This window comes from Sphaeramia orbicularis, chromosome 21, assembly GCF_902148855.1.
Source record: "Sphaeramia orbicularis chromosome 21, fSphaOr1.1, whole genome shotgun sequence".
NCBI classification, from domain to species: Eukaryota; Metazoa; Chordata; class Actinopteri; order Kurtiformes; family Apogonidae; genus Sphaeramia; species Sphaeramia orbicularis.
This window is the reverse complement of record NC_043977.1, coordinates 20,995,319-21,004,351: the sequence shown is the minus strand read 5'-3', so window position 1 is coordinate 21,004,351 and position 9,033 is coordinate 20,995,319.

Here is a 9,033-nt window from a genome sequence, read left to right as displayed (position 1 = left end):
TCTTTTCTTGAACTGATGGGACCGCTCAGGATTAATAAAGTTGATCTGTATCTGTACCTTTCTAGTCTCACGGTGAAAAGTTTAGGATCCCCTGCTATATATATTAGGGGATGACAGAGGAGATTTTGGAGGGAATGACTCGTCAAAAAGGTCACACACCAGATCCAGACTCACATGGCTTATTCTTTATGCTGCTGAGCCAGCAAGCTGTCCAGGGTATGTAAAAGTAAGTTTTTGTCCATGACTCACTCGGTGTCATTCTGTGCACCTCTGTATTGTGATTCCATGGTTATGTGGGCTGTGCTGTGAGTGTTGGCTGCCCTCGCCCATGGAGTCACCATAAGGGAGGTGGGGCTGGGCCCTTGTGCTGCTTTGGCCCTGCAAGCCTTGGTCCAAACACATCCTCTGCACTCAGCTGTAAATATCACCAACAGCTGGTGGCACACAAGTTAGTCGTGCTTAACAAATTACTGGCCTACATGTGGAGGCAAAGGGGGCTTTACTTGCCTCCTTTTTCAACCAAGTGGCCATACAAGTAGCTGAAACAAAAAAATCTGAGGGACTGAGTAAAAAATCATTTGAACACATCTTTTTTTTAAGGTCCTGGAGGAGCAAAGGAGGTTTTATTAAGTAAAAATCTATACAGAGATAGCTCCGTGTGACAGATAAACAACCAAGTAGTCAGCTCTGTGTGGAGATGCATTCCAGTCAAAAACAACATAAGGTCAAACTTTTTGGAGACACAAAGTTGTTTGATACCCCCCCAATCGTAACTGGAACTCCTCTTAGACACCAGACTGTGTTTAGAGAGATAGGAGTGATCAAAGTTACCTCTGAGCTCAGTAGCAGTCTAGAGCTCATGGTATCACCCATAATGACATTCAGTGCAGTCCAGATTACATTTATGATAGCATATTTGATACAGCTGTACACCAGCAAAGAATAACGCTGCCTAAAAGAATAAACCCCCTTTTTTCAGTTTAAACACAATCCATTTTCCAGTGTAAATCACTTGTCACTCTATTGCAAATGTAACTGCTCTGATCTGAAAGAGAGAGGTGGAGAGAGAGAAAGAGAGAGAGTAAAGATTATCTTTTGAGCCATTTCACTGGCACCGTTGCGTGACAGAGACTGACAGCTCTTTCAGATGACTGACAGGTGTCCTTTGAAATGCCGGTGAAGCAGCTTCTGTTCAGACTGTTGAAATGCATATTTGGAGCTCTTATCATAAAGGCATGGATGGCCCAGATAGGTGCCGTTAACATTGCAAATGGCTCCAGAATTATTCATTGTCAGTGCTGTGGGAAAGAATGGGGGGGTGAAGTTTGATTATTCTGCTCACACAATGGCAGGGTGCTTAATGATTCCTCTCCACCTTGGCAGCGGCATGTGCCGACTTCAGGCGCTAGCGGCGGGTGACACAGGTCTGGCCAAGTGTTAGAGCAAGATCATACGTCCGGGCCCCATTTTAATTTCTAATACATTAATCTTTTCCTCACAGATCCTCCATGAATATTCCAGGGCTCCTTGTTTGTCGGGAAGGCTGTCTCGCTTTCATCTATTCAGGTGGTTTCATTCACTGTGAAAGCCAGCTAAATGGACCCGATCAGTCAATGACAACCGGGATACAATAGAGCCCGGTAACACGTCCCTTTTCTCCTTTCAGCCTTCTGATAGACAACCCTGACACCTGCTCCCTGGGGAGACCCTCCGCCAAGTCAGTGCACTGTTCCTTGAGAGACTTCCCTTACTTTATCAGCCCATAAAGGATTGTCACAGGTGACTATATCAGCTGAGGTATGGAGCTGCTCCCTCTGACCTGCCCCAGCGCTGTGCGGTCGAGGCGCCATACACCAAGGCACCATGCACCGCATCACAAGCGGATTAAGGTGGCTTAAACGCTGTCATACAAGCAGACTCAGTGCTTCACACTTTCTAAAAATGTTAAGCCTTTGTTCTCTTCCATTAATTAGCATTGTCTTAAGTTCATTAGACCACTGCTCATGCTGTTCCTAATGAAGCAACGTAGACCACCTACAACAGCCGAAGCTTTGTAGAGCCTGACCTGACAGTGGCTCCTGCACTTCCCTGTCTGTAGTGTAATGACTTACACGCAAAGGGATGCAGCAACACACATGCAGGTTTAGGAAACATTAACAGTTAAATGGATAAATTAACCGATCATTGAGTATTAAAAACAAATGTTGCATTCATGTATATTTGTGGGCAATACTGAAATGCTTATGAAGATGTGTTCTTTTGTACCATGTATCTGTTTTCTTCATCTGAACACAACTATGTCAGATTAACAGATTTATCAGTGGCTTCAAGGGTAGCGAAAAAGTTTGTTCTGTTCTTTTCTTAAGGGATATTTCAGGGTAGTACGCTTAATCCAAATGAGCCCATCAGTCAAGCATCCCTTTTCCACACCTAAATGAGACTCACAGGGGCCTGTATTCTAGAGAAGCGCCACACAGTGCTATAACTCAACAGAGCACACACCTTTGCAGTGGAAACTTAAATGTGCATTGGCATATATGGATATTAGAAGTGTCAAGCCCAGTGATGTAGATTTGGTGCCATTCATAATTATGATATCTGATTTCAGCTCAAAAGGGACACTCTAGAGAGAAAGCGGGGGGAGAGCACCAATATTTTAATGGAGAGGAGACAGCCTTCTCCCTCAAGGAACATCCTCACTGACACTGGCTGCTGGAAAATTGGGATTTATACTTCCTGTTTTCTATTAATATGGAGATGAATACAGGTGTTCCTGTGTCGTAAAATTAGTTTAGCTCTTGCAAATTGCAATTACACGTGTTGAGAAGAAAAGGGAGATGCATTTTCACAGGCAAGAGAAAATGTGAGAAAATTAGGAAAAATATCTAGATTTAAAATGAACATAATAATGTGTAATTCTGTCCTCTCCAGCCCCCTCAGCCCGGTCTGGCAGCTGCTCCTATTTGTTCTGGTGGTGGCTTAACAGACCGGTACACTTGTCCTCACTGCTCGTGCAAAGAAGCGCAGCAAATAAGCTGTGAAACGTTTCCCCCTTGAAGGGTTAAGACTCAGGAACGGCTTGAAATCCCAAGGAAGTCATCCAAAATTTCTTGCTTTGTTCCGGAGGGGCTTGTGGAGTACATTGTTGAGCAGAGGACATTTGTGAGTGTAGAAGCAAGGTGAGGAGGGGTTGTACCATAGACACTCTGCAGCAAGAAGGAGTGATCTGCTTAGGTTTGTGTTCACTGGGAGAGCAGCCCAAAAGAAGAAGTCTCTTTCTTCTCTATTGAGTTGTTCAACACACAGATAGTAGTGATTACGCACTAGGAGACCCTGGCAAATGTACTTGTTTAGGTGTGAAACAAATAAATAATATGCACATACTTTTACTGTTATGTAATTACTTTAAACCCAAAACGTCAAACCCAAACTTTTGACTGCCTGACAAACCCTTGATGCCAAAACATGTCGGTTTGTTTAGTGGGTTTAATATAACCATACTCTGACTATAAATGTATTTAACTGTTTAAAAACAGACTGGGCGATTTGTTCTTATTTGTACAGGACTGTATGTCTATGTGATCAAAGTCATCAAACTCATCAAACTCATTTTGAGTCAATGAAATGCTCCTGCTGAATATCTTCTCATTCAGTTCTATAGCTCAATATGACAAATTGTTTTTTTGAGTTTTGCCACAAAGGGATTTACAGTCTGTACAACATAGAGATCCCCCACAGAAAAAAAACAACTTAAATGGGGGAAAAATATAAAAATATCTTCATATCTGGTACGCTAAATTTAAGTCCAGTTGACACTTGTCTACATGGAGTTTTTGCAGTTAGTCTAAAAGTAGCTCTTCTACACCTACAGACTCTCTTCACTTAATCAGAACTGTATTTAATTTCACCTTAGTTCCATTTCCACAGCATTAGAAAACAAATGCACTACTGATTTATATAACAAGACATGCAGGCAGTAGCATTTACCTGGCACTGGGCTAACTTTCTCTCCACAGCCAATAGAGAGGCTCTGGTATTGAGGCGAGACATTAATTCATTGTGTCAACCTGTCCCCCTGGAATATTTATGATGCTAAATACATTTAATTAGGCACTGGAGCTCTGATGGGAGAGAAAATGCACTGTCAGTAAAAAAAAAAAAAAAAAAAAAAAGGATTTTGTTACCTCTAATCCTGATAGGCTGGCAATGCTACTTACTCACTTACTCAATGACAGGAGGACCAAACACACAGCAAAGGCGCATCTGAAACACTGAAAATCATTTGTGACATGTTCATTATAATGTCATCATAGCACCTGAAAAGCACAGTACAGATGCTTATTGAGAGGAGGTATTTTCCTGAGTTGTATTTAGATTGCCTTGGATGGCTAGAATACAAAAGGACTGATAAATACAGGAACATATTTTGTGGATGATGATGACTTCTTAGCATTAATGTCTTCCTGTCAGCATAAAACCAAAGCTGTTAGTAGCTCAGAAGGTTCAATTTAATGTATTAACCTTTTATCATTCAGTTCTTGAAAATCAGAACTGAGGATAACTGACTCATAACATTTTCTTCCTGATAGCATAATCTCAATCATAATAAAAAAAAAAAAAAAAGAAAAAACAAGTAACAGAATGAATGTTTACTCTGTATTGCTCTACTCATAAAATCATAGAAAAGACAGATTTTGATGCATTGGCTGACAGCACGGAGTAAAGTGAGACATCATGTCTGTCTGTGATAAAAACATGGCTACAGTAAATAATAGCCAGTTTCCATCTTGACATCTGTCATCTGAGTGGAAATGGATGGGGAAATGACCAGCTCTCTATCGGCCAAGCTCTGGCTGTGTCACTGGCTGAATGATGCAAATAGAAGATAATATCAGTGCTATACTGAATGGCATTACTCCAAATCTAATGTCATTAAAAGGGTGGGTATTAGCTTTGCTGTCTGGAGGTGGTGGTGTGGGCTGCTCCGACTTGACTGACACACAGATTAAGTGCAGTGACAGGGAGCACAATAAAGTCATCAGAGAATGTGACATGTCAGTTAGGGGGATGAAGGGATGAATTGTCACTCTCTGTCAGAGCCCATCCTCTGCCTTATCCATGATGTCCCATACACCACCGTGGGAAAACAGGACAGCACGGCCAGTCCGCACAAATATTTATTCAGATAGAGAGACACGTATACCCACTCAAGCTTTCCTTTCACTACATGTTTGGAAATTTACAGGAAAGGTGTGTCTATTTCTTTTTACAAGCTGTCATATGGAATGTGTTGGTGTAATATTTTAATTGTGGCATTAAAATTGTACTGAATATTATTTTAGGGAAGGCTACTTACTCTGGAGCTGCTATATTTCTGTTGATAATATACTTTACCTACACTTTGATAAAACCGTAGTTTCCAAAAAGCAAAAATTCTTGTAGTTTTAGTAGAATATTCATCCTTCATTTAGCTAAACAAACATCTGGAAGCAAAAAATAAACACAAAATTATTTTATATTATTAGCTAAAAGATAACACATCCTATCTTTGCAACAAAAGACTAAATCTATTGCGTACCTTTGTATCAGGATGCTTTCGTATCTCAGCGTGGGTTTGGAGATGGAGTAGTCCCTGGTATTTTAGAGTATACAGTCTGGCCAAAAGATGGCAATGTTGCAGTGCTGAATTCCAAATGAGTTTTCTACTACTTGGCCCCCCATCACTGACTGGCCACTGCCTTCCCCTGCAGCGCTCGTCTTTCCAAAGTAGCCCAGAAATTTGTCATCCTCACAGCCGCACTGAAGTGTAAGAATAATGGTAGATTTGACCACTAAAGTTCCACTAGAAAAGTTGATTACATAGAGGACGAATGAAAAGACAAAGTTAGGTGTGATAGGTTGAAGGAATCGGGCCACGAGGCATTGAATACACTTTCTCTGTCATACAGTATGTGCTACTTAGTATCCAATTAGTACTTTGTCTTCTAGTGCAGATTCTACATAATGTGGGAACTCTTTTTTTTTTTAATTCCCAGGTAGATTGTTTCCGAATTTAATATTATTTTCATCTTTTTTCTTTTTTTTCTTAATCTGTAAGCATTTTATTCTGCAAAACAGAGCAATTTCTATAATTATTATAAAGCATATTTTTGTCTTTTAAAACACCAGCTTTTAAATAAATCTACCATCACCTCCTGTATCATGTCTATACTTTATACAATTAGGTTTATTTAGTCTTAAGTGCAATTTGCAGTCGGAAGATTTTCTGTTGAGTGTTTCTGAGTGGTTACAGGCAGTGGGAAGGCATTTCACTGAATATGGTGCAGACCCCCAGCAGTGCAGCAATTGTACAGCTATTATAGCACTAAAATACTTGAAACATACCTCTGCAAATGGACTATGAAGTTATGTGCTGCACTGAAAGGGTTAAGAGTGAAAAAGATATTAAAAAAGAAAAAAAAAAGAATTATAATTCCTCAATTTCCAGAGAGAAATTGTGTCTTCAGTGGCTGAAAATACACATTTTTATTAATTAAATCTAAAAGGTGAAACAACTTTGTACACCTGGTTATAGCATCTTTAGTGACACTTGTTTGCACGGTTGTTTTGAAAGTAGCAGGAACAGAAATCTCTCTCATGGCCACTTTGCTGGTCTTTAATATTGGCTTATTGCCTCTAAGCTGTCACTACTTAGAGCATTTCTTTTCTCAGGGGATTGTCTTCTGGGACCTGAGAGATCTCGGCTGGCTGGGACTAGTCAGCTCTGTTGCACTGTGCTACTGTGTCATGTTGCATGTTATGTACCCTCATACTACTTATTCCTTCTGAAGTACACTTTGAAATTGAACATGTGTGTGAAACATGTTAACTTAAAACATTACTTTACTAAATCAAAAAAATCAAGCTTGTTTTAGCTGTATTTGTGATGTTTTCTGTTCTTAAAAAGGCTGTGATACTGTCTTGTCACTATTCTCCTCTTTAGAACTCCTTTCTTTCTTGGCATATAAACTGTACAACAGTCCAAGGATTTTTCAATGAATAAGGTCAACACATCTGAAAAAAAAAAAAAAAAAAAAAACACAAGAGCTGAACGCCAGTTGAGTCTCAGTCAGGTAGCCTCTTTGCCTTAGGCAACTGTTATTTGTTGGTTATTGCATTAGTGCCAGGTAGACATGAACAAAAACTCATATTTGGAATTTGTAAAAAAAAAAAAAAAATTATAATAATAAAATAAAAAAAATAAACAATGCTTCTTCCCATACATCAGTTAATTACTTTATTGATACATATTAAAAGTAAATTCTTTAAAACAACATATTCAGCTTTTTATATTAAGATTCAACCTTTTATTTTGGAAATGTGACAGTGAGGCACAATGGGAAACACTGTAGGTGATTTGAAGTGTATAGAAATCCCAAGATTTAGCAAAAGGGTGTGATTTTCTGCTCCTGAGCCTAATCCCACCATTCCTCCACCTCTCCTCTCTTATGCCAGTCACATTTTCTAATTAGCTTTCCCTGTGGAGGAAGAAGATGGATTATATTTTAATATCTGGGGCCTAAAATTAGTTTATATTTTAGCAAGTTAGCACTTCTTAGAAGTTGATTTACTCTTGAAGCTGTAAAACCCGTGCGCTTGCAATTAATCATTCTCTCTGGTCCTGTTCTCAAGGAAAAAGAGGCTGCAGTGTCATAAGCTGGATCACAAAAGGTAAACACCTAATTTACACTATTTAGAAATCACCTCTCTAGTATTGTACAACACATGACACTCGCTCCTTCAATTGTTCTGTCCTACTCCAGTTATTAATTACAGTACACTTTTTAACAAAGCGACACTGTCTATGACTAATCATCGACACAGAATGATTAAAGATGTTCCTGCTTTTCTGAATTACTTGCTTCTTCTTCGTCTGGGTTCATTCATGAGCTTCATGTCGCTGTTTTCCCCCCTCTTACTCAAGAATTCGGTTAGCTGTTACCCGATTTCCAGCGTCCTGAGAGGTTTTCACAGGCCCATCCATCAACACTAAGGGGTTAAGGGAGAGGCGACAATACTGCTGCTGTGATGTAAAGCACTGAGGGATTCATGGTTATTAAAAGGTAAGCACAGCTGTACATACAATAGAAAAAAACACCATTTACCAAATAATCAGACTTTTTTTTTCTTAAAAATTCATCTGTTTCTGGTAATTTAATTGTTTTCCAGTCTAAATGAAATATATGGCTATCCACCCACTTTTACATGTAAAAGTTTAATACATAACTGCTGTAAAAGTGAACTACTGACTTCTGTAGAAAAGTTGTAAGGCTGAAAAAAAAGAATCATGATATGACTGGAGTGAAATGCACTTGTCAGAAGAGCAGGTGCACGGGTGTTGTTCTTCACCAAGCAGCCCTCCCTTACAGCCACACAATGTGAGGAGAGTCAATCCTAAGCCTGGATCTGGCATAGCTTTAGAGTGCTGTTTGGTGACTGGAGGTAGAGCGGTGTCAGGAGGATCATCAGTGGCTCTCTCCCAGGGAGATGAGCAGCATAGGCCAATTTCATATGCGGTGCTCGGCCCCTGGGTCTGAGTGGAGGTGGGCTGGGTCCACCCAGTATCCTGGCTTCATTAATCATCCCGCCAAGGCTTACCGGCAAACCCCCTCCCCGCCCTCTCCTAGACAACCCCTCGGATTACACAGAGCCAGCGAAATGTCAGCCCAAATCTGAGTCTTGATGCAGATAATCATTTCAATAATATTTCTCCATTTGTGCCCCTGATGCCAAGGGAATAAAGCTTTTCCACTGTCAGGTAGCATAAGACTACAGTTGGTGGGAATACTTGACTCTGAGCCAGATGGCTTAGCCATGCTTGCAGCATATGTTCAACAAGCAGTCCTGTGCCAAGCACGCATTAGATTTTTTATTAATTTGAAGCAGCCAGGAATGCATATGTATATATTTATGTGATCCGCCTACTACTCACCATCGCTCACCCCCTGTTATATTTTCTATGCAGAAGTTAACTAGACTATGCTGTCAGGGAGA